This window comes from Spinacia oleracea, chromosome 6 (genome assembly GCF_020520425.1).
Source record: "Spinacia oleracea cultivar Varoflay chromosome 6, BTI_SOV_V1, whole genome shotgun sequence".
Classification (NCBI taxonomy): Eukaryota; Viridiplantae; Streptophyta; class Magnoliopsida; order Caryophyllales; family Amaranthaceae; genus Spinacia; species Spinacia oleracea.
In genome coordinates this window covers 80,900,731-80,924,185 of record NC_079492.1, presented here as the reverse complement: position 1 = coordinate 80,924,185, position 23,455 = coordinate 80,900,731, and positions in this window count along the sequence as shown.

Here is a 23,455-nt window from a genome sequence, read left to right as displayed (position 1 = left end):
GGCCCGCATGCACGCGCACAGCTCCGCGCCACAAGGGCCTCGCTGCTGCTGCGTTGTTTTGCTTGCTCGCCTAGTCGTGTGCGCGCCCATGGGCCTCGAGTGCTTCGTGCACTCGGCTCGTGGGCCGCTCCTAGTATTCGCGATTAAATATATTTCCGATATATTATTTATCGTTTCGTATACGACGAATCATCGTCGTATGATACGATTTATTCGTCTCGCCTAGCTTACGAATATTCGCGTTACGATATACGATTCCGACGCAGGGTTGTATCGTATAATAAGGTTTCCAACTTAAATCCCGAAAAGCTATTAAATGAATTTCCGATTCATTTAATCCGGTGATCTGTTACGTGTCATTGGTGTGACCTTGTAGGTTCAGTCAAGAGTAAGTTGTGAGTTCAATATCCATTAGAACTCACTGATTGGAAGCATTGCTCCAGCTAGCTGTTCCGATCACTTGATCTCACTGAATTAATTGTTCGCAATTAATCTGAACCTTGGTATTAGATTTAATGCACCTTGGGTGAAGGACATATTGTTAGGTTATGATACATATGACATTACATAGATCATGCGGAAACAACCATTAACCCAGGAAACATATTATTTACACATAATCATATAGCATAATTTAGATGCATACTCTTTGTTGCGTGCCCTCCCTAGCTGCGCCCGAACCGAACAAGAACAAGTCTTTTAGGACTCCAAGTGTCGTCCCTCCGTAGATAGTCCACAGCACGTCCGGATCCGCCTTAAGATTGACCAACTAGAATCGCCCTTAAGGTACTAGAAAATTTCGGCACTTTTGGAGCAAGATGTGTGTTTGAATTTTCTCTCAAAAAACTCACTTTTGAATACTTTGAAACTTATGTATAAATTATGACCCCTAGGCCTTTATTTATAGAGTTATGGAAAAGGAATCGTAATCCTAGTAGGATGCGAATTAATTGGAATTAGAATCCTACATGAATTCTATTTAATTAATTTATCCAATTAGGAATAGAAACTTAATCATACACTGACTCTTGTAGATTCAGGAATCACGCATGAGCACAAACTCACACACACACGGCAGCCACAAGGGCTGCCCATGCGCGTGCGAGCAGCAGCCCGCGCGGCACGGCCCACGCAGCCGTGGCCTCTTGGCGCGCGCTGGGCCTGCCTTGCGGTAGGCCTGGCCGCTGCCTTGGCTGGGCTTTGTGGCGCGCATGCTTGCTGGGCGATGGCCCCGGCTTCGTGCTGGGCCTTCGTCCGGCAAGCCTCGTCCGATGCTAATTCGTACGATACGCTTCCGATTAAATTTCCATTTCCGGAATCTATTTCCGATACGAACAATATTTAACATTTCCGATTCCGGAATTAATTTCCGTTTCGAACAAATATTTAATATTTCCGTTTCCGGAATTATTTTCCGATTCCGGCAATATTTCCGATTCTGACAATATTTCCGTTTCCGGTAATATTTCCGATTCTGGTAATATTTCCATTTCCAACAATATTTTCCGATACGTACCATGTTTCCGTTTCCGGCAACATCTACGACTTGGATAATATTCATATTTCCGATACGATCCATATTTCCGTTTCCGGCAATATCATCGTTTCCGGAGTATTCATTTCTTGCCTGTGACGATCTTAGCTCCCACTGAAACCAAGATCCGTCAGTTCCGAATATTCATAGATGGAGTATTTAATGCCATTAAATACTTGATCCGTTTACGTACTATTTGTGTGACCCTACGGGTTCAGTCAAGAGTAAGCTGTGGATTAATATCATTAATTCCACTTGAACTGAAGCGGCCTCTAGCTAGGCATTCGGCTCACTTGATCTCACTGAATTATTAACTTGTTAATTAATACTGAACCGCATTTATTAGACTTAACATAGAATGCATACTTGGACCAAGGGAATTATTTCCTTCAGTCTCCCACTTGTCCTTAGGGACAAGTGTGCATTTCCTAATTCCTTTGTCGCTCGATGCTTGCTCTTGAACATAAGGTAAGAGTTGTCATTCTTATTATGTCCAGAGGTGTTCCTCGGTTTCAGAGTTCAACTGATCAAATAAACAGATAATCATAGCCTATGATTCATCCGAGCACGGCCATGCATTTCACAGTTTCTAGCTCTCCGAGTGGCCTTGTACAACTTTTAAGCATCTCATCCCGATTTATGGGAGGACAATCCCAATCTTGCGATCTTGAGATTAGACTTCGTTTGATAGGTGATTACCTGAGCGTTGCCTTTATAGCCTCCTTTTACGGTGCGACGGTTGGTCAACGTCAAAGCAACCAGTTCTCAAACAAGTAATCTCAAATCACTCAGGTATTGAGGATTTAGTGTCTAATAATTTAATGAAATTTACTTATGACAGACTTTCATCTCTTACAGTAAAGTTTCATAGGTCTTGTCCGATACTAGTCTTCCCAAAGTAAGTATCTATGCAAATGATTATGACATTGCCATGTCCACATAGTTCAAGAAACAGAACTACTAGTCATCTTGCATTCTAATCGTCTAACGTTTTCTATGCGTCCAATTTTATAGAAAACTCCGATTAGGGACCATTTTCAATCTTTGACATTCAAGTTCACTTGATAGACATTTCTTAGTCACAGGACTGGTCCTGACAGTCTATCTTGAATATATCGTCAAGTTGAAGGGACTCATCATTTAATAAACCACAAATTAAATGGAAAAATGAATTTCTTTCATTTATTGTGAATGATTAACCAATAATGTTTTACAAAGATTTAAACTCTAAAACTTTAAAACATTAAACAGAGACATCAAAGCCATTCTCCAATATGCTTGATTCCCATAGCTGCAGTGTGCGAGTTGTGCTTCGCTTGCGGCAGAGGTTTAGTTAATGGATCTGATATGTTGTCATCAGTTCCAATTTTGCTTATCTCGACTTCTTTTCTTTCAACGAACTCTCGTAGAAGGTGAAATCTACGAAGTACATGCTTGACTCTCTGGTGGTGTCTAGGCTCTTTTGCCTGTGCAATAGCTCCGTTATTATCACAATACAGGGCTATTGGTCCTTTAATGGAGGGGACTACACCAAGTTCTCCTATGAACTTCCTTAGCCATATAGCTTCCTTTGCTGCTTCATGTGCAGCAATGTACTCCGCTTCAGTTGTAGAATCCGCAATGGTGCTTTGCTTAGCACTTTTCCAGCTTACTGCTCCTCCGTTGAGGCAGAAGACAAACCCAGACTGTGATCTGAAATCATCTTTGTCGGTTTGGAAACTTGCGTCCGTATAGCCTTTAACAATTAATTCATCATCTCCACCATAGACCAGGAAGTCATCTTTGTGCCTTTTCAGGTACTTCAGAATGTTCTTGGCAGCAGTCCAATGCGCCTCTCCTGGGTCTGACTGGTATCTGCTCGTAGCACTGAGTGCGTACGCAACATCCGGGCGTGTACATATCATAGCATACATTATTGAACCAATCAATGATGCATATGGAATCCCATTCATTCGTCTACGCTCATCAAGTGTTTTTGGGCACTGAGTCTTGCTTAGAGTCATTCCATGAGACATGGGTAGGTAGCCTCGCTTGGAGTCCGCCATCTTGAACCTATCAAGCACCTTATTGATATAAGTGCTTTGACTAAGTCCAATCATCTTTTAGATCTATCTCTGTAAATCTTGATGCCCAATATGTACTGTGCTTCTCCTAGATCCTTCATCGAAAAATATTTCCCAAGCCAAATCTTGACAGAGTTCAACATAGGAATGTCATTTCCGATAAGCAATATGTCGTCGACATATAATACTAGGAAAGCAATTTTGCTCCCACTGACCTTCTTGTATACACAAGATTCGTCCGCGTTCTTGATGAAACCAAAGTCACTGACTGCTTCATCAAAACGTATATTCCAGCTCCTGGATGCCTGCTTCAATCCGTAGATTGACTTCTTTAGCTTGCATACCTTTTTAGCATTCTTTGGATCCTCAAAACCTTCAGGCTGTGTCATAAACACAGTTTCTGTTAAAACGTCGTTTAAGAAAGCAGTTTTGACATCCATCTGCCATATTTCGTAATCGTAATATGCAGCGATTGCTAACATTATTCGAATAGACTTTAGCATTGCAACTGGTGAAAAGGTTTCATCGTAATCCACACCGTGGACTTGCCTGTAACCTTTTGCAACCAATCTAGCTTTGAAAACTTCAAGTTTCCCATCCTTGTCCTTTTTCAGTTTGAAAACCCATTTGCTTCCAATGGCTTGGTAGCCATCTGGCAAATCGACCAAATCCCATACTTGGTTTTCAGACATGGAGTCTAATTCAGATTGTATGGCTTCTTGCCATTGCTTGGAGCTAGGGCTCGTCATAGCTTGCTTGTAAGTCGCAGGTTCATCACTTTCAAGTAATAGAACGTCATAGCTCTCGTTCGTCAAAATACCTAAGTACCTTTCCGGTTGAGATCTATATCTTTGCGATCTACGCGGGGTAACATTTCTAGATTGACCATGATTCTCACCAGATTCTTCTAAAGATCTCTGAGTTTCATCCTGAATGTCATCTTGAGCATTCTCTAGAGTTTGTTGTTCGACTCGAATTTCTTCGAGGTCTACTTTTCTCCCACTTGTCATTTTGGAAATGTGATCCTTCTCCAAAAAGACACCATCTCGAGCAACAAACACTTTGTTCTCAGATGTATTGTAGAAGTAATACCCCTTTGTTTCCTTTGGATAGCCCACAAGGATACATTTGTCAGATTTTGGATGAAGTTTGTCTGAAATTAATCGTTTGACGTATACTTCACATCCCCAAATCTTAAGAAAAGACACATTTGGAGGCTTTCCAAACCATAATTCGTATGGAGTCTTTTCGACAGCTTTAGACGGAGCTCTATTTATAGTGAGTGCAGCTGTATTTAGTGCATGTCCCCAAAATTCTAATGGAAGTTCGGCCTGACCCATCATTGACCTGACCATGTCTAGCAAGGTTCTGTTCCTCCGTTCTGACACACCGTTCCATTGTGGTGTTCCAGGAGGAGTCAATTCTGATAGAATTCCACATTCTTTCAGATGGTCATCAAATTCATAGCTCAGATATTCACCGCCTCTATCAGACCGCAGTGCCTTAATCTTCTTGCCTAATTGATTCTCTACTTCACTCTGAAATTCCTTGAATTTGTCAAAGGATTCAGACTTATGCTTCATTAGGTAGACATAACCATACCTACTGAAGTCATCAGTGAAAGTGATAAAGTAGCTGAAACCACCTCTAGCATTTGTACTCATTGGTCCACATACATCTGTATGGATTAAACCCAATAGTTCATTTGCTCTTTCTCCAACTTTAGAGAAAGGTTGCTTTGTCATTTTGCCAAGTAAACATGATTCGCATTTACCATAATCCTCTAAGTCAAATGGTTCTAGAATTCCTTCCCTTTGAAGTCTTTCTAAGCGTTTCAAGTTTATATGGCCTAATCGACAATGCCACAGATAGGTGAGATCTGAATCATCCTTTTTGGCCTTTTTGGTATTTATGTTATATACTTGTTTGTCGTGATCTAATAAATAAAGTCCATTGACTAATCTAGCAGATCCATAAAACATCTCTTTAAAATAAAACGAACAACTATTGTCTTTTATTATAAAGGAAAATCCCTTAGCATCTAAGCAAGAAACTGAAATGATGTTTTTAGTAAGACTTGGAACATGGAAACATTCTTCCAGTTCCAAAACTAGCCCGGAGGGCAACGACAAATAGTAAGTTCCTACGGCTAATGCAGCAATCCGTGCTCCATTTCCCACTCGTAGGTCGACTTCACCCTTGCTTAACTTTCTACTTCTTCTTAGTCCCTGTGGATTGGAACATAAGTGTGAGCCACAACCTGTATCTAATACCTAAGAAGTTGAATTAGCAAGTATACAGTCTATAACGAAAATACCTGAAGATGGAACGACTGTTCCGTTCTTCTGATCTTCCTTTAGCTTCAAGCAATCTCTCTTCCAATGCCCCTTCTTCTTGCAGTAGAAGCATTCGGATTCAGAAGTGGGTTGACTGACCTTCCTCTTTGCAGATTTGGCGCCAGTTTGCTTAGTTGGGCTGGCCTTGTTGCCACCTTTCTTAGCATTCCTCTTCTTTCCAGATTTCTTGAACTTGCCCCCACGCACCATAAGCACATCCTGCTTATCACTTTTGAGCGTCTTTTCAGCGGTTTTCAGCATACCGTGAAGCTCAGTGAGCGTTTTGTCCAGACTATTCATACTGTAGTTCAGTTTGAACTGATCATACCCGCTATGAAGAGAATGGAGGATGGTGTCTATAGCCATTTCCTGAGAAAATTGCTGATCCAGCCGACTCATATTCTCAATGAGTCCAATCATTTTGAGAACATGTGGACTTACGGGCTCGCCTTTCTTAAGCTTGGTCTCAAGAATTTGCCTATGAGTCTCGAATCTTTCGACTCGAGCCAGATCTTGGAACATGTTCTTCAACTCACTGATGATTGTGAAAGCATCTGAGTTGATGAACGTTTTCTGCAGATCCGCACTCATGGTGGCGAGCATTAGACATTTCACATCCTTGTTGGCATCAATCCAACGATTGAGGGCTGCTTGAGTGACCCCGTCGCCTGGAGCTTCGGGCATCGCCTCATCTAGGACATACTCCTTTTCTTCCTGCATAAGAACTATTTGCAAGTTCCTTTGCCAGTCAAGGAAGTTTTTCCCGTTCAACTTCTCCTTTTCGAGAATTGATCGAATGTTGAATGAATTGTTGTTTGCCATATTAAAAACTACAATTGAAAAGAATAAACAAATAAATAACCATTCACAGTTTCTCTTAATAAACTTAAATTCTAGCATACATGCATAATTCAATGTTTATTAAGCATTTTATTCAAGTTATGTGTTCCGGCAGGTGTGAATAAAATGATTCCAAGATCCTAAAATCATTGAAGAACTAAGCACAGTTTGTCGACTTAATCCTAGAACATCTTAGGTAAGCAAAAGCCTTTTGCTAATAGTCTAGAAACTATTCTTGGTTGATAGGTACGTCTAAGAACTTATTAGGTAAACCTATCGAATTTGCCACGACATAAAAGGACTCCTTACTTATATCGTTGAGTTTCACCAAAACTAACATGTACTCACAATTATTTGTGTACCTTGCCCCTTTAGGACCAATAAGTAACACCTCGCTGAGCGAAAACTATTACTAGATTGATGTAAAGGATATCCAAGCAAGTGTATATTTTGGCATGGCACCTTTTAACTCAATTTTTAAGTTTGGAACTTAAGGCTCTTACTATGTTGGTTAGATTTTAAGTGAACTAAAATCCTTAATCATGCAACATAATCAAGCTTTTGATCTCATGCATTTTAAGACATATTTAAAGCAATAAATAACTTAAAACATGCATAAGATATTTGTGATCTAGTATGGCCCGACTTCATCTTGAAGCTTTGACTTCAAAGTCCGTCTTGAAAATCTCCGTGGGAGGCACCATTTTCTTCAAATAGGATAAGCTATAACTAATTACAACTATTTGATGGTTCGCAGACCATTTTGAATTGAAAAATAACTTTGGTACTTTAGACCAATTACATTCAAATTAATGGTACGCAGACCATATTTTCTATCCTATTTGGGCCATACTAGTCACTTCATAACCTGCAAAACAGTACATATACAATATATACCATTCACCCATTCATTATCATGAATGGCCCACATAGCTGGTTAGTAAAACACATTATGCATCACGTAAACATTTGCAGCAATTAATCAAGGGCACCAATAATCTACCAATTATTCAGTCCTTATTAATTCTAATCGAGTTGTTTTAACCTTAAGGATTTGTAGACCTAATCAAGAGTTTATGACTAAAAAGCGCTCCCACTCAAACCAATAAATTCATATGCTTTACTAATTTTAAACATAAAATTGTATTTCTAGTCTAACCGGAAACATACAAATTTAATTAAAATTTAAAGCTCATATAAATTTATAATTGAATCCAAAAATTTAATTTAATTTCAGTCGCATTTAAATTAATTCATGATTTTAATTTTAGTAAAATAATTAGAATAAATTCCATTTATTATAATTATAATATTCAAAATTAAAATCCAAGAAATTAATTCAAATTATTAATTTTAAAATTAATTAAAATTACGTGAACTGAAATTTTCAAATTAAACATTCAAAACGATCTAATCGTAACGCAAACACCCTATGCGTTGCACGCCCATGGGCCGTACGCACACAGCCATTGCTGGCCATGTGCGCGCAGCCCATGCGCTCGTCGCATAGCTGCTGCTGTCTCATCGCAAGCCTCCGCACAGCGCCCCATCGCACGCGAGCTATCGCTCGCAGTGCGCGCGCGAGATCGCTCGCTGGGCGCGCTGGCTCGCTCGCTGTGCGCGCGAGCCATCGCTCGCTGGGGCGCGACATCGCTCGCTGGGCGAGCGACATCGCGCGCTGCGCGCTGCGCGCGCGAGCAGTGCTGGGCGCAGCGCTCGTGGCACGCGAGCTTGCGCTCGCTGCGCGCGAGGCTGCGCGCACTTGTGCGAGGCAGCGCGCGTTGTGGCGCAGCTCGCTTGCTGCCCACACGCGACTGCCTTGGCTCGCCCTTCGCCCATGCCCATTCGTTCATTGCTCGTGGCACACGACACAAGGCAGGGCTGCTGCCTTGTGCTCGTGCACTACGCCCTTGCTCATTGCATTCGTGCCGCACGGGCGACGAGCTCCCTTGCTCGTCGTCGCATGCCCGCATTATACAACACCCCTTAAGGGTAACACGAAGCGTCCATTGCTTCGTGCGTGCAAGTTATTTGAACGAATCGCATAAAAATTTAAAATTTATATTTAAAATTAATGACAAATTAATAAATATTATTAATTTCATAATTTTAGGGCGAAAAATCGAAAATTTATTATCCAATTGATTTCCGATTGATATGGATTCAAGTCTAGGTCATAAATTGGAAATTTAAAATTTATCGTAAATTTACAATTTTTATGGTGGTTTTTAATCATAGGTTTCTAATTAAATTACAATTAATTATGAAAATCAAATTAATTCAAAATTATTCTAATTTTCAACAAATTAATCATAATTACAAATTAGATTGCATAATTAACAAGACTAGGCATTCAAACTTGTTAAACATATGCAGTAGGTCAATCAAAAATTCAAGATTTATCAACAGGAATCGCAAATATTTAATTTAACATCTTAAATTTACGAAATTTTGCATTCGAAAAACTAAAACCTTCGAAAAGTCATAGTTAGGCTTCGAATTTGAGAATTCTGGGTTCGGCAGAAAAATACTATTTTTTGTCAAAATTTTAGAATGCCTTTTACATGCGGAATTGACACAAAAATCACTCAATTCGGATGAGTAATGAAGAAACTGCCGAAAAACTGCGTACATATAATTAAATAAACGCAATTTGCAATTAATTAACAATTACGAAAATTAATCACCCCTTTTAATTCTTGCAAATTTGTAATATTTAACCATGTTCATGCAATTTAGATTATGAAAATAATAAGGGGCTCGTGATACCACTGTTAGGTTATGATACATATGACATTACATAGATCATGCGGAAACAACCATTAACCCAGGAAACATATTATTTACACATAATCATATAGCATAATTTAGATGCATACTCTTTGTTGCGTGCCCTCCCTAGCTGCGCCCGAACCGAACAAGAACAAGTCTTTTAGGACTCCAAGTGTCGTCCCTCCGTAGATAGTCCACAGCACGTCCGGATCCGCCTTAAGATTGACCAACTAGAATCGCCCTTAAGGTACTAGAAAATTTCGGCACTTTTGGAGCAAGATGTGTGTTTGAATTTTCTCTCAAAAAACTCACTTTTGAATACTTTGAAACTTATGTATAAATTATGACCCCTAGGCCTTTATTTATAGAGTTATGGAAAAGGAATCGTAATCCTAGTAGGATGCGAATTAATTGGAATTAGAATCCTACATGAATTCTATTTAATTAATTTATCCAATTAGGAATAGAAACTTAATCATACACTGACTCTTGTAGATTCAGGAATCACGCATGAGCACAAACTCACACACACACGGCAGCCACAAGGGCTGCCCATGCGCGTGCGAGCAGCAGCCCGCGCGGCACGGCCCACGCAGCCGTGGCCTCTTGGCGCGCGCTGGGCCTGCCTTGCGGTAGGCCTGGCCGCTGCCTTGGCTGGGCTTTGTGGCGCGCATGCTTGCTGGGCGATGGCCCCGGCTTCGTGCTGGGCCTTCGTCCGGCAAGCCTCGTCCGATGCTAATTCGTACGATACGCTTCCGATTAAATTTCCATTTCCGGAATCTATTTCCGATACGAACAATATTTAACATTTCCGATTCCGGAATTAATTTCCGTTTCGAACAAATATTTAATATTTCCGTTTCCGGAATTATTTTCCGATTCCGGCAATATTTCCGATTCTGACAATATTTCCGTTTCCGGTAATATTTCCGATTCTGGTAATATTTCCATTTCCAACAATATTTTCCGATACGTACCATGTTTCCGTTTCCGGCAACATCTACGACTTGGATAATATTCATATTTCCGATACGATCCATATTTCCGTTTCCGGCAATATCATCGTTTCCGGAGTATTCATTTCTTGCCTGTGACGATCTTAGCTCCCACTGAAACCAAGATCCGTCAGTTCCGAATATTCATAGATGGAGTATTTAATGCCATTAAATACTTGATCCGTTTACGTACTATTTGTGTGACCCTACGGGTTCAGTCAAGAGTAAGCTGTGGATTAATATCATTAATTCCACTTGAACTGAAGCGGCCTCTAGCTAGGCATTCAGCTCACTTGATCTCACTGAATTATTAACTTGTTAATTAATACTGAACCGCATTTATTAGACTTAACATAGAATGCATACTTGGACCAAGGGCATTATTTCCTTCACATATTTCCTTCAATCTCCCACTTGTCATTCAGACAATTGTGCATCCACATTCCTTTGTCACTTATTGTTACTTACTGAACATAAGGTAAGATCCAAGCCATCCTTATTAGGTCTAGAAGTGTTTCTCGGATTACAGAGTTCAACTGTCAAACTTTTCAAGAAGGTTAAGCCTAACCATTCTGAGCACGGCCATGCATTTTACAGTATCTAACTCTCCGAGAGGCCTTGTTACACAACAACACCATATCCTATCAAAGATAGGAGGACAATCCATTCTTGCAATCTATGAACACTCACTTTGATTCATAGTACGCCCAGTAACTGCTTTTATAGCCTCCTTTTACGGTGCGACGTTTAGCTAGTATCAAAACGAACTAATTCTCAAATGAGCAGACATAATCGCTCATGTTCTGAGGAACGGTTTCTAATCACCATTAATTAGAACTACCTATGACATGACTTTAATCTTAAAGTGTTCTCTTGGTCAATCCGATACAAGATCCAATAAGTATCTATGCAAAAGATTCTGACATCCGGTCACTCTAGTTCAAGAAACAAAACTAAGTAATCTACTTGCAATCTAATCTTCATTAGTCATTGGTCGTCCACCTTTCAATGACCTGGATTAGGGATCCTTTGTGACTATATCTGCATATGAATGTTGTGTATCCACCTTTCAATAATCATCATTAGCCATTAGTCATTCCATATCTGCATATGAATGTTGTGTATCATTCAATGCAAAGGTTTAGTTTATTATACTTTGCTATCCTTAGCATCCTTTCTATCGAAAGCCTTTCGAAGTAAGATGAAAAGATTTTTGAGTATGTTTTTAGAAGGATCTAGTCTTTCGTTGCTGTTTAGAATAATAATCATATCTAAAATAGAAAATCATCCAGGTAGCAGACTTGTGATCAACCTGAGTTCATTGAAGAACTCCCACTAAAAACAATTCCCTTTTATTGCTTCTTAGGCAACAATGAATTCATTTCAATTATGTAGAATTTCAAATGATGCTTCCCTTTTCGAATACTCCAACCAATTCACATAGATGTGGGAGATACATCTTTCAACTAAGAACTTGGAAACTAATCATTGATTCAGTTTCCCATGTATCACATATGGTTTAGAACCTATGTAACCACCTTTTAATCACGACGCCTAATTTCCCGTGTTTGTTTGTGGTTTGCCTAACAACAAGATTCAAATTTTGCTTAGGCAAATGCATGTAGCATAAAAACTTTAGTTATCTTCACTTCCTCTTATCAAGTGCTCATCCTGCATATCCAAATGTATTGGATGGTCTTGATACTGTTCCAATGATCTTTGATCCAGATCAATAGAGATTGGTATAAACTCGTCACGATCCAATGTTCACGAGTTATCTTGGCGATCTATATATCACATTATACATGATTGATTGTAATGCAAAAACCATTCGCATTTTAAAATCCATCCATGTAACTTTTAGCTTTATTCTGTTTCAAGAGATACTGAATTTTTGCTAAAATCTTGGCATTGCCATGTGACATAAGGTGAAGGCACCTCTTCAAGGTCCTTCATGCTTAACTCTAGTGATAACAGCCTAGCTTTATACTTAGTTAAAGCATTCATAACTTAGACTTGTTCATATGGGTTGAGAGTCACTTTTGAGTCTCTCCATTGTGTTTGATTTAGTAATTACTTTTACAGAATCCAAACAACGCTTTAGATCCTATCCAATAGATCTTTAACCCAGTTATGTTCTAAGTTTCGCCATGGTTCTAATATTGACAAATACTTTCAAATCTAACCATTTGAATGTCATTTTCAATAGAGAGATATGTATCTCATATATAGAACCAATAAACATGACTTAGCTCCTACTAAACGCTTCATCTATAAGATGATCCATATTTTCATAAAGCTATGATTGCTCAATAGCCTTTTAGACAAATATGGTCCAATTCCCACTTGCATGATTTATTCTACGAATAGATTTCTTAAGCTTGCTCTTTTATCTAGCATCCAAAACTTTTACATTGTGTGATGTACACAATTCCTTTCTACAAGTCAAATTGAGTAAGGTGTTTCGTTTTCCAATTGCCATATTGCCATATGCAATAATTGCTAGATTTATCTAAAATAGTTCAAGCATTCCGACTTGGTGAAAAAGATTTCAACATTATCAACGCCGTGAAGTTGTTTACAATCTTTTAACCACCAATCTAGCTTCTCTTTTGTATGTGAATACAATATCATCTTTGTATATTTTGAAAACATGTTTGCAACCAATGGGAGTAAACCCTTTATGCAAATCAATGTTGTATGTTTAGAAAATATGTTTGCAACCAATGGGAGTGAACCCTTTATGCAAATCAACGTTCTATGTTTAGAAAACATGTTTGCAACTAATGGGAGTGAACCCTTTATGCAAATCAACCAAATCATAGATTTGATTCTTCAAGATGAAGGTACTTTGGATGAAATGGCCTCAAACCATTTTGTATGGCCTCGAACCATACTTGGGAATTTTAATTCGTCGTAGCTAACCTGTAAGTCGTATGTTTTTGAAGCACTTTCCAAAGTCTTCATACTTTTCATTCCTCAAGATATCTATGTATCTATCTTGGTTGAATTCTATTATCTTATACGATTTACCTAGGTATTGAACATCAAACGTTAGTGTCTATAAAGACATTAATCAAGTACTTTGAGTATTAGGATTCTCTTGAAGCACTTCTAAAATCTTCATGAAGCTCTTCCAAAGGCTTCTAAATACGGAGCTTTTCCAAAGACTCCTAAGTATCCTACATTTGTTTGTTGCTTGACTCGAGGTCATTTTTCTCCCACTTACCTTTTGGAAATATGATGGTTTCCTAAAAGACATTATCTTAAGCAACAACCATATGTTCTCATATTTGTGGTAGAATCAATACCTTTTGTTTCTATGAGTGGCTCATAAAGAAACATATATCTACCCTTGAGTTTGTTTGATGTAAACACTAACTCCCACTGGGTTCGACAACCCTAGATATATATGTACTGAAAAGATGTAATGAACCGAAGTTCAATCCTTATGACATCTTAACCTTAGCTTTGACAACCTTGTTTAGTGTGATAGTCACTTGAGAGTGTAATTAGAAACTATATAGGAAAATAGTCGTGATTATTGTTAATCGAAATAGATTCCGATTTCTCCATTTGGACATACCATATTCTTATGGAGCTTCGATTGTTATAATGCCATATAAACAATCTAGATAATCTTTCTTGGCTCATGCAAACATCACCTTGACCCAGCCTAGATGTTCCAAAATTCTTGCCAAGTTGATTTTATACCCTTTTGTGAATTACATTGAAGCATTTCACACATTTCACTTTGAGTAAATATAGCCATATTTTCTCAAATTCTTGTGAAATAGGTAAGTCATAAAATCCATCTTTGGCCCATGAACTTCATTGTTTAGAAACTTCTAACAATAGTCCATTTCTATGTCATGTTCAACAAGCAAGACCCACGTGTCTTAAATTAACCAACTTTCAGAAATCCATGCCATGGAATCTTAGAATGTTGACTTGTTGATATGGTCGTATGACATTTCCAAAGATATGTGGAACACAAATCAAAATGTTTGATTTGAACCTTCCGAAGTTTGATTGTGAAGAGATTCGTTTGTTTATTAACCAATCATATGACTCAACCCTTAAGTGACCATTTCATTCAAATAAACACTCAACGAATGTTTTTGTTTACTTTGAATGTGAGTCTTTCCGTTTTCCAAACAGAAATTGATTATGATGATTAATGGAACATAATACCATTAAGTTCCAGCCTTTAGAAGGACTTTAAAACAAACATGATGACCCTACAATCAATGTAGCACAACTTTGCTTCATTTTCCACTTGTAGGTCAATAACCTGACTTAGCTCCCGGAATTTGAGTTCTTAACAACAGTTAGAATCTCAAGCGGTAATCTAATACCATAGGAGTCTATTTCCTAAGTCGTTTCTCTTTAACATAAACTTCAAGGTAGAAATTGAATCTTTAATTCATTTCTTTTTTCTCCTTCCCTATCCTTTCTAGCACGTTTTCTTATAGTCCTAAAGATTTTACTCTTTGCTTGATCTTCTTACTTTGTTACGCTTACAAAGTCCCTTTCTTTTGTTCACTTTGAATGACAACATCCAATGAGTCTAATTCATTATCGAATCAAAAGAAAATTGGTTGTTAACCATTGGTTATACATGAGTCTTTAACTCAATACTTCATTATTTCAAAACTACCCAGTATTCTGAATATATATGAGGTCCAATTGGTCTACCATTCAAATTTTAGTTTGAAAACAACGATGAAGATCACTATAAGAAAATAGCATTCAAGATACGCTCTCACTCTCCTTTTCTTTGAGAATTGCTCTCAAAAATAGTTACCAATCGATCGCGGAAATATCGCAGTTCTATTGTCTGAACGCAATAAAGTTGAAGATTTACGATTCTACAAAATGAATTAGCAAAGAAAAACACTTATCATACTTTAATAACTTGAAATAAAGGCATTCACGCAATCATCAAAGCTATTAAACATTTCATTCATGCAAAAAGCAAAAACATGGTCCAAAAAGAATGAAACGATTCCAAGACCCCAAAAGTCCTAAATCCTTAAGCAGCTTTAGCATGTCTTAAGTAGTTTAAGATTTTAGGTAAGCAAAACCTATTGCTAGTAATCTCCAAATTACTCTTGGTTAATAAATTAATGCCATAATTTATCCCATTGCCACAACATAATGCCATTGTTGTTTGAGTTGAAACCACAATCAACGTGCTCCTTTAGGACGCCTTACCACCTAAGTCAACTAAAATAGCACCTCGCTTTAGCGTAAACCTACTATCTTAGATCCTTAGATTTTTGTAAGTGCTTGATTTGGAAGGCAATTTTTAAACTCAATATTACTTTGGACCTAGTTGTTTCTATGTTGGTTCGATTATTTAGTGAACTTAATCTAATCGAGTCATAGGAAACAACCTATTCATGCAAAACATACATACATTCATACATTCACGCATAATATATATATATATATATATATATTAAATTGAATAAACAAATGGTGATCTAGTATGGCCCAAAACATCTTGTCTTGAAGCATCCAATCTTCATCACCTCCTTGTTAGCTTGGCATCGTCTTGAATCTTCGTTCAAATGCTAACTTAAAGTTCTAAACTTAGAAATACTTAAAAATAATAAATTGCATCAAAATTTCCATGGTACGCAGACCATATTTAAAACTTTACATTCAAAGATAGAACGGTACGCAGACCGTATTTAGCTATCCAAAATTGGCCATACTAGTCACTTGGAGTACCTGCATTACATAAAACATATATTCTATGCATTCACCCATTCGTGTGCTAAAACGAATGGCCCATGTAAATATGCAAGTATTTACGTGAATTAATTAAAATTCACGTTCACATAAACGCGTCCTAAAAGATTAATCAATTTCCACATTATTAATCCTTAGACTTTATTCTAATTAAAATTGAATTTAATTAAAATAATGCGACCTACGAAAATAATTGAAAATAATTATTTCATTTTAATTTCATTTAGTGGATCCCACTCAAACCAATAACTACTCCGGATAATTAATTTTGAAATATTAAATTAAAACTCGAGGCCCGGCCCAAGCAAATAAAATATTAAATTAAATATCCCGTCAGCCCAAATTAATGCAAATAAGTCAAGCCCAACAAAAAAAATTGTCATGTGCTTACTTGGGCTAGGCTTGCGCCTAGCCCATTAGCATTGTGTGGCCTACGAGGCACACGAGCATTGCCCGCAACCATCGCAGCCGTCGCATGGCCTACAAGGCATGCGAGCATAGCCCGCACCCATCGCATGTCAGTGCACGCGTACCCGCAGCATCGCTGCTGTCCTACTTGCCTTGCTCGATTCGTCGTAGCGCATCAACTACACCATCTCAAGGGCTTGCGCCCTGCAATGCGCGCAACACACGCCCTTGACCTCTCGCCCAGCGCGCGCGGCACGCAGCGTGCATGCTGTTGCCCGCGTCGCTGCGACTCGATTGCGCACGGTAGCTCGCATGGCTCGTCGAGCCACACGCCCACCACACACATGTGTTCGTGCCTTTGGTTCGTGATACGGACCAACTTAATAAAAATTAAATTTAATTTCACGAACTTGCATTAATTTTATTTTTCAAAAAGTTACGATTTTTATTTTCGAAAAACAACGATTTTTAACGATTCAATAAACTTTAACGACAATCCAATTTCGTAAAATTATTAAATCAACGGCTAACAATATTCAAACTTTTAAGAACGAACGAATCAACATTTAAAGTTTGAAATTTTAATTAATAAAATCCGAAGCTTTAAATCGTTCATAAACAATTAAATTTCAGATTTTAATGATGTGGTTTAAGTGTGATTAAAATTAACGAAACCATTCAAAATTGTAATCCAATAATTTTTAAAATTAGCCACTGACCCATGAAATTATATCCCCTTTCCCAATTAACCGAATTATTAAACCAAAATAAATTAAATTCAATTAGGGTTTCAAATTTTACGAATTGGGGAAAGGCAAAATTAGGGTTTATACGTATCGGAAAAATCTGAAATTTTTACCATACATCAAGAATAAACCCAGAAACATTGTGTGAAAATTTCAAGTAATTCAGAGTAGTTTAGGTCGATCTTTTAATTGAATTATTGTCCAACACTTTTAATTTTTAATGAAAAATTAACAAAAACGCCCAAAAAACGACACTTCTAGGCCTGTTTTTGCAATTCCGTTCTCATGAGTTGATCTTAGAAAATTGTTTTCAATCAAATTAGGGTTTTAAAACTCGAAAAAACGAATTTTTTTTATTTCGGACCTGATTATTACGCAATTCATCCAATAATTCGTAAAAATTCCGAAAAATCAACAAAAATTCCAAATTTTTCGACAGATGCAAAAACAATAATAATCATGCTAATTCATGCTTTGAATACATAAGGCTCATGATACCACTGTAGGGGAATACAGTTAAAAATAATAACATGTGCGGAACAATCCCCAAAGCCAGGAAACATGTATAAAGCACAGATTAAGCAAACTTACATTCTAAGCGTGTTTTCCACAATCATCTGCCAACGAACACGAACAAAGAACTCCACTTGTCGTTCCGCTACTTGGTTCACCGACACGATCAGACCCGTCTTGATTATCGTAGCTTAGACAATTGATCAAGATACTTTTTCTTTTGGGATGAACACACTATGGAGGCACAGAGAGAATTAGGGTTCTCTGTTTTCTCATAGGGTTGTGTGTATTGTGTTATGATTGTACTTAGTTGGAAATATAGGTTGTAAGGTTATTTACATAACCTTACTAACCGACCAAGACAAGAGGCAAGGCCGGCTAGCAAGCCCGCAAGTCAAAACACACGGACACGCACAGCCAGTGGGCCGTGGGCCGCGCTGCTGCTGTGTCGTGGTCTCGACCCGCATGCACGCGCACAGCTCCGCGCCACAAGGGTGTCGCTGCTGATGCGTTGCTTTGCTTGCTCGCCTAGTCGTGTGCGCGCCCATGGGCCTCGAGTGCTTCGTGCACTCGGCTCGTGGGCCGCTCCTCGTATTCGCGATTAAATATATTTCCGATATATTATTTATCGTTTCGTATATGACGAATCACCGTCGTACGATACGGTTTATTCGTCTCGCCTAGCTTACGAATATTCGCGATACGATATACGATTCCGACGCAAGGTCGTATCGTATAATACGTTTCCAACTTAAATCCCGAAAAGCTATTAAATGAATTTCCGATTCATTTAATCCGGTGATCTGTTACGTGTCATTGGTGTGACCTTGTAGGTTCAGTCAAGAGTAAGTTTTGAGTTCAATATCCATTAGAGCTCACTGATCGGAAGCATTGCTCCAGCTAGCTGTTCCGATCACTTGATCTCACTGAATTAATTGTTCGCAATTAATCTGAACCTTGGTATTAGACTTAATGCACCTTGGGGGAAGGACATATTTCCTTCACATATTGTATCTCGGCTCCCCTCCAACTTCTTGTAGTTCACTTGATCTTTGTAGCTTGGTAAGCTTGTAACGTTTTGGTGTTTTCTCATATAATATAATAATAACAATAATAATAATAATAATAATAATAATAATAATAATAATAATAATAACAATAATAATAATAATTATAATAATAGTAATAAAGGAGGCCAATAATAAAAGAATTTCATTGACTTAAAGAGTAATATTACAATATTAGTGCCCATAGTACACATGCATTACAAAATAGTTATTCACTAATTAATTTAGTGCTTTTAATGACAAATATACATAAAATTAAAATCCATAGAAACAAATTCAACGCTACTAGAAATCAAAAAACGACCCAAAATAAACAAGAGCCTCCACCGTCTCATTGCTAGCGGATCTAAATTTCTTCTCCATTTAGCTCATCATGCTCCTGCAAGTTTAAATCATGAATGGGCTCAAGTTAACGAGTGGGCACTCAAAATAAGTTTTATGCATGTGCTAGAATACTCAGAATGAGGAGACGTACACATGGGGAGGCGTGAGAATGGTTGGTCAAAATGAGAATTCAGATGAGGAAGGGGAGCCTCCTGATCTGAATGGATAGTTTGTTATGTTGGAATGTAAGGGGACTGAATAGCCATAAAAATCGAAGTGAGGTAAAGAATATTAACTGTCCAGCTATTGTGAGAACATTACCTGACCGGCAAGGCAAGAAGCCTTTCAAATTCTTCAAATTCTGGTGTCAATCTAAGAGATTTCAGGAGATAGTCAAGAGAGGGTGGAGTGAGCCTATGCAAGGGTATAAGATGTTCGTAGTTGTTCAAAAATTAAAGGCACTATAGATATATGGAGACCTTCAGATAGCTGATACTAAGGCTCTCCAAGGCATGACTGATACACGGATTCAATTGCGTTCTGATCCAAGTAATGATGTGTTAGCCAGACACTGAAGTTATAACCAAAAATGAGTATCACATAGTGCATAAACTCTACACTGAGTACCTAAGGTAGAAGGCAAAAGTGAGGTGGGTTACTGAAGGAGACGAGAACACACATATTTTTCATCACAGACTTAGAATGAGAAGGGTACAGTCAAGTGATAAAACTCTAACATTTTCATTAATGTAATAACTTTTTCCAGAGTTGTAGTGAGCATAACTTTTTCCAAAATATGTTACAGGTTAGTCTCATAAAAACCAGCATAGACAGCAGCATAGACAACAAAACTAAGAGTCCGGCAAAAAAATAGTAGTTTCAATTCTTTACCTTTTTTTTTACGACAGGTGAAATCTGAGGTATAACAGAAGAACATTGTACACGGTGCAAGTAAATTTTGAAGCGAATCCCATCATAAAATGGGACTCGATCTTACCATAAAAATGCAAAATGCCCAATGATTTTTGTACTTGAAAATGCAACTACATAAGGGTTACTTTTATATATAAAGGTATAACGAAAAGCATACAACTTCTCGCATACTTCCTTGACAATACAACCACTCTCTCACATACACTACATAACACTATCCCTTTCTCAAATAGATCGAACCACAAGACTCTTGCTAGCATAGCTCATACCCTCACACTATCATTACTCGTAATGGAAAGAGTTTAGTCGTTTATGTACAACATTCAAGAAACTACCAGGAAGTTGTGACAAAAATAAATGAATTCAAATCACCAACCTTTTTTGTATTTACAATTGCCAAGAACACGATTTTTTATTCCAGGATTAGCCGGCCTCTTTATGATCAGAACACGCAAGCATCTATCCCAATGCCAAATTATAAGCAATATATACAGAGCATGGTTTTATTGTAGGGGAATACAGTTAAAAATAATAACATGTGCGGAACAATCCCCAAAGCCAGGAAACATGTATAAAGCACAGATTAAGCAAACTTACATTCGAAGCGTGTTTTCCACAATAATATGTTAACGAACACGAACAAAGAACTCCGCTTGTCGTTCCTCTACTTGGTTCACCGACACGTTCAGATCCGTCTTGATTATCGTAGCTTAGACAATCGATTAAGATACTTTGCTTTTGGGAAGAACTCACTTTGGAGGCATAGAGAGAATTAGGGTTCTCTGTGTCTCTAGGGTTTGAGTAATATGAATTGTGTGTTGTTGGAAAATACAATATGCCTATTGTATTAATGATGTAACCGGCCAAGAACTAAAGGCCTTGACCGGCCACATCACGGAAGCCACGGACCGCACAGCCCCGCGCCCAGCGACACACTGCAAGCCGAAGCCCACAGCGCGCGCACCGAGCAGCTGGGCCGTGGGCCTGCTCGCTCGTCGCTGCGATGCTTGCGCTGTTGCATGCTGTGCGTGCTCGCGCCCAATGGGCTGGCCTTGCTCGCCTTTGCTCGCAAGCTTGCTGGCTCGTTTGGCCTTGCACGCTTACGTGTTTCGCTCGACGGGCCGGCAACTCCGATACCCTTCGTATTCGCGATTTAATATATTTCCGATATATTATTTATCGTTTCGTATACGACGAATCACCGTCGTAAGATACGATTTATTCATGTAGCCCAGCTTACGAATATTCGCTATACGATATACGATTCCGACAAAGGTCGTATCGTATAATACGTTTCCAACTAATTCTTGAAAAGCTATTAAATGAATTTCCGATTCATTTAATCCGGTGATCTGTTACGTGTCATTGGTGTGACCTTGTAGGTTCAGTCAAGAGTAAGTTGTGAGTTCAATATCCATTAGAACTCACTGATCGGAAGCATTGCTCCAGCTAGCTGTTCCGATCACTTGATCTCACTGAATTAATTGTTCGCAATTAATCTGAACCTTGGTATTAGACTTAATGCACCTTGGGTGAAGGACATATTTCCTTCAATCTCCTACTTGTCATTCAGACAAGTGTGCATCCACATTCCTTTGTCACTTATTGTTACTTACTGAACATAAGGTAATATCCAAGCCATCCTTATTAGGTCCAGAAGTGTTTCTCGGATTACAGAGTTCAACTGTCAAACTTTTGCAGAAGGTTAAGCCTAACCATTCTGAGCACGGCCATGCATTTTACAGTATCTAACTCTCCGAGAGGCCTTGTTACACAACAACACCATATCCTATCAAAGATAGGAGGACAATCCATTCTTGCAATCTATGAACACTCACTTTGATTCATAGTACGCCCAATAACTGCTTTTATAGCCTCCTTTTACGGTGCGACGTTTAGCTAGTATCAAAACGAACTAATTCTCAAACGAGCAGACATAATCGCTCATGTTCTGAGGAACGGTTTCTAATCACCATTAATGAGAACTACCTATGACATGACTTTAATCTTAAAGTGTTCTCTTGGTCAATCCGATACAAGATCCAATAAGTATCTATGCAAAAGATTCTGACATCCAGTCACTCTAGTTCAAGAAACAAAACTAAGTAATCTACTTGCAATCTAATCTTCATTAGTCATTGGTCGTCCACCTTTCAATGACCTGGATTAGGGATCCTTTGTGACTTCAATATTCAAGTTCACTTATGGGTGTTTCTTTGTCGAAGAATCCATCTTGACATCCCATTTGAATGATGTGAATCACATGGACTTATCATTTAATACTAAACCAAGATTAAATGAACTATGAAATATAATTTCATAAATGATAAATGTTTAAACCAAATGCTTACCAATTTGTGGGCCTCAAACCCAAAATCAAGCATTTAATGTTTTACAGATATAGGCCTTTCACCCAATACTTTAAACATTCATGGAACTACAACTTGATTCCATTTCTGCATATGAATGTTGTGTCTCATTCAATGCAAAGGTTTAGTTTATCATAATTTGCTATCCTTAGCATCTTTTCTATCGAAAGCCTTTCGCTGTAAGATGAAAAGATCTTTGAATATGTTTCTATAATGATCTAGTCTTTCGTTGCTGTTTAGAATCATATCTAAAATAGAAAATCATCCAGGTAGCAGACTTGTGATCAACCTGAGTTCACTGAAGAACTGCCATTAAAAACAATTCCCTTTTATTGCTTCTTAGGCAATAATCAATTCATTTCAATTATGTAGAATTTCAAATGATGCTTTCCTTTTGGAATACTCCAACCAGTTCACATGGATGTGGGAGATACATCTTTCAACTGAGAACTTGGAAACTAATCATTGATTTAGTTTCCCATGCATGACTTATGGTTTAGAACCTATGTAACCACCTTTTAATCACGACGCCTAATTGCCCGTGTATGTTTGTGGTTTGCCTAACAACAAGATTCAACTTTTTCTTAGGCAAATGCATGTAGCATCAAAACTTTAGTTATCTTCACTTCCTCTTATCAAGTGTTCATCCTACATCTCCAAATGTATTGGATGTTCTTGATACTGTTCCAATGATCTTTGATCCAGGTCAATAGAGATTGGTATAAACTCGTCACGATCCAATGTTCATGAGTTATCTTCGCGATCTATATATCACATTATACATGATCGATTGTA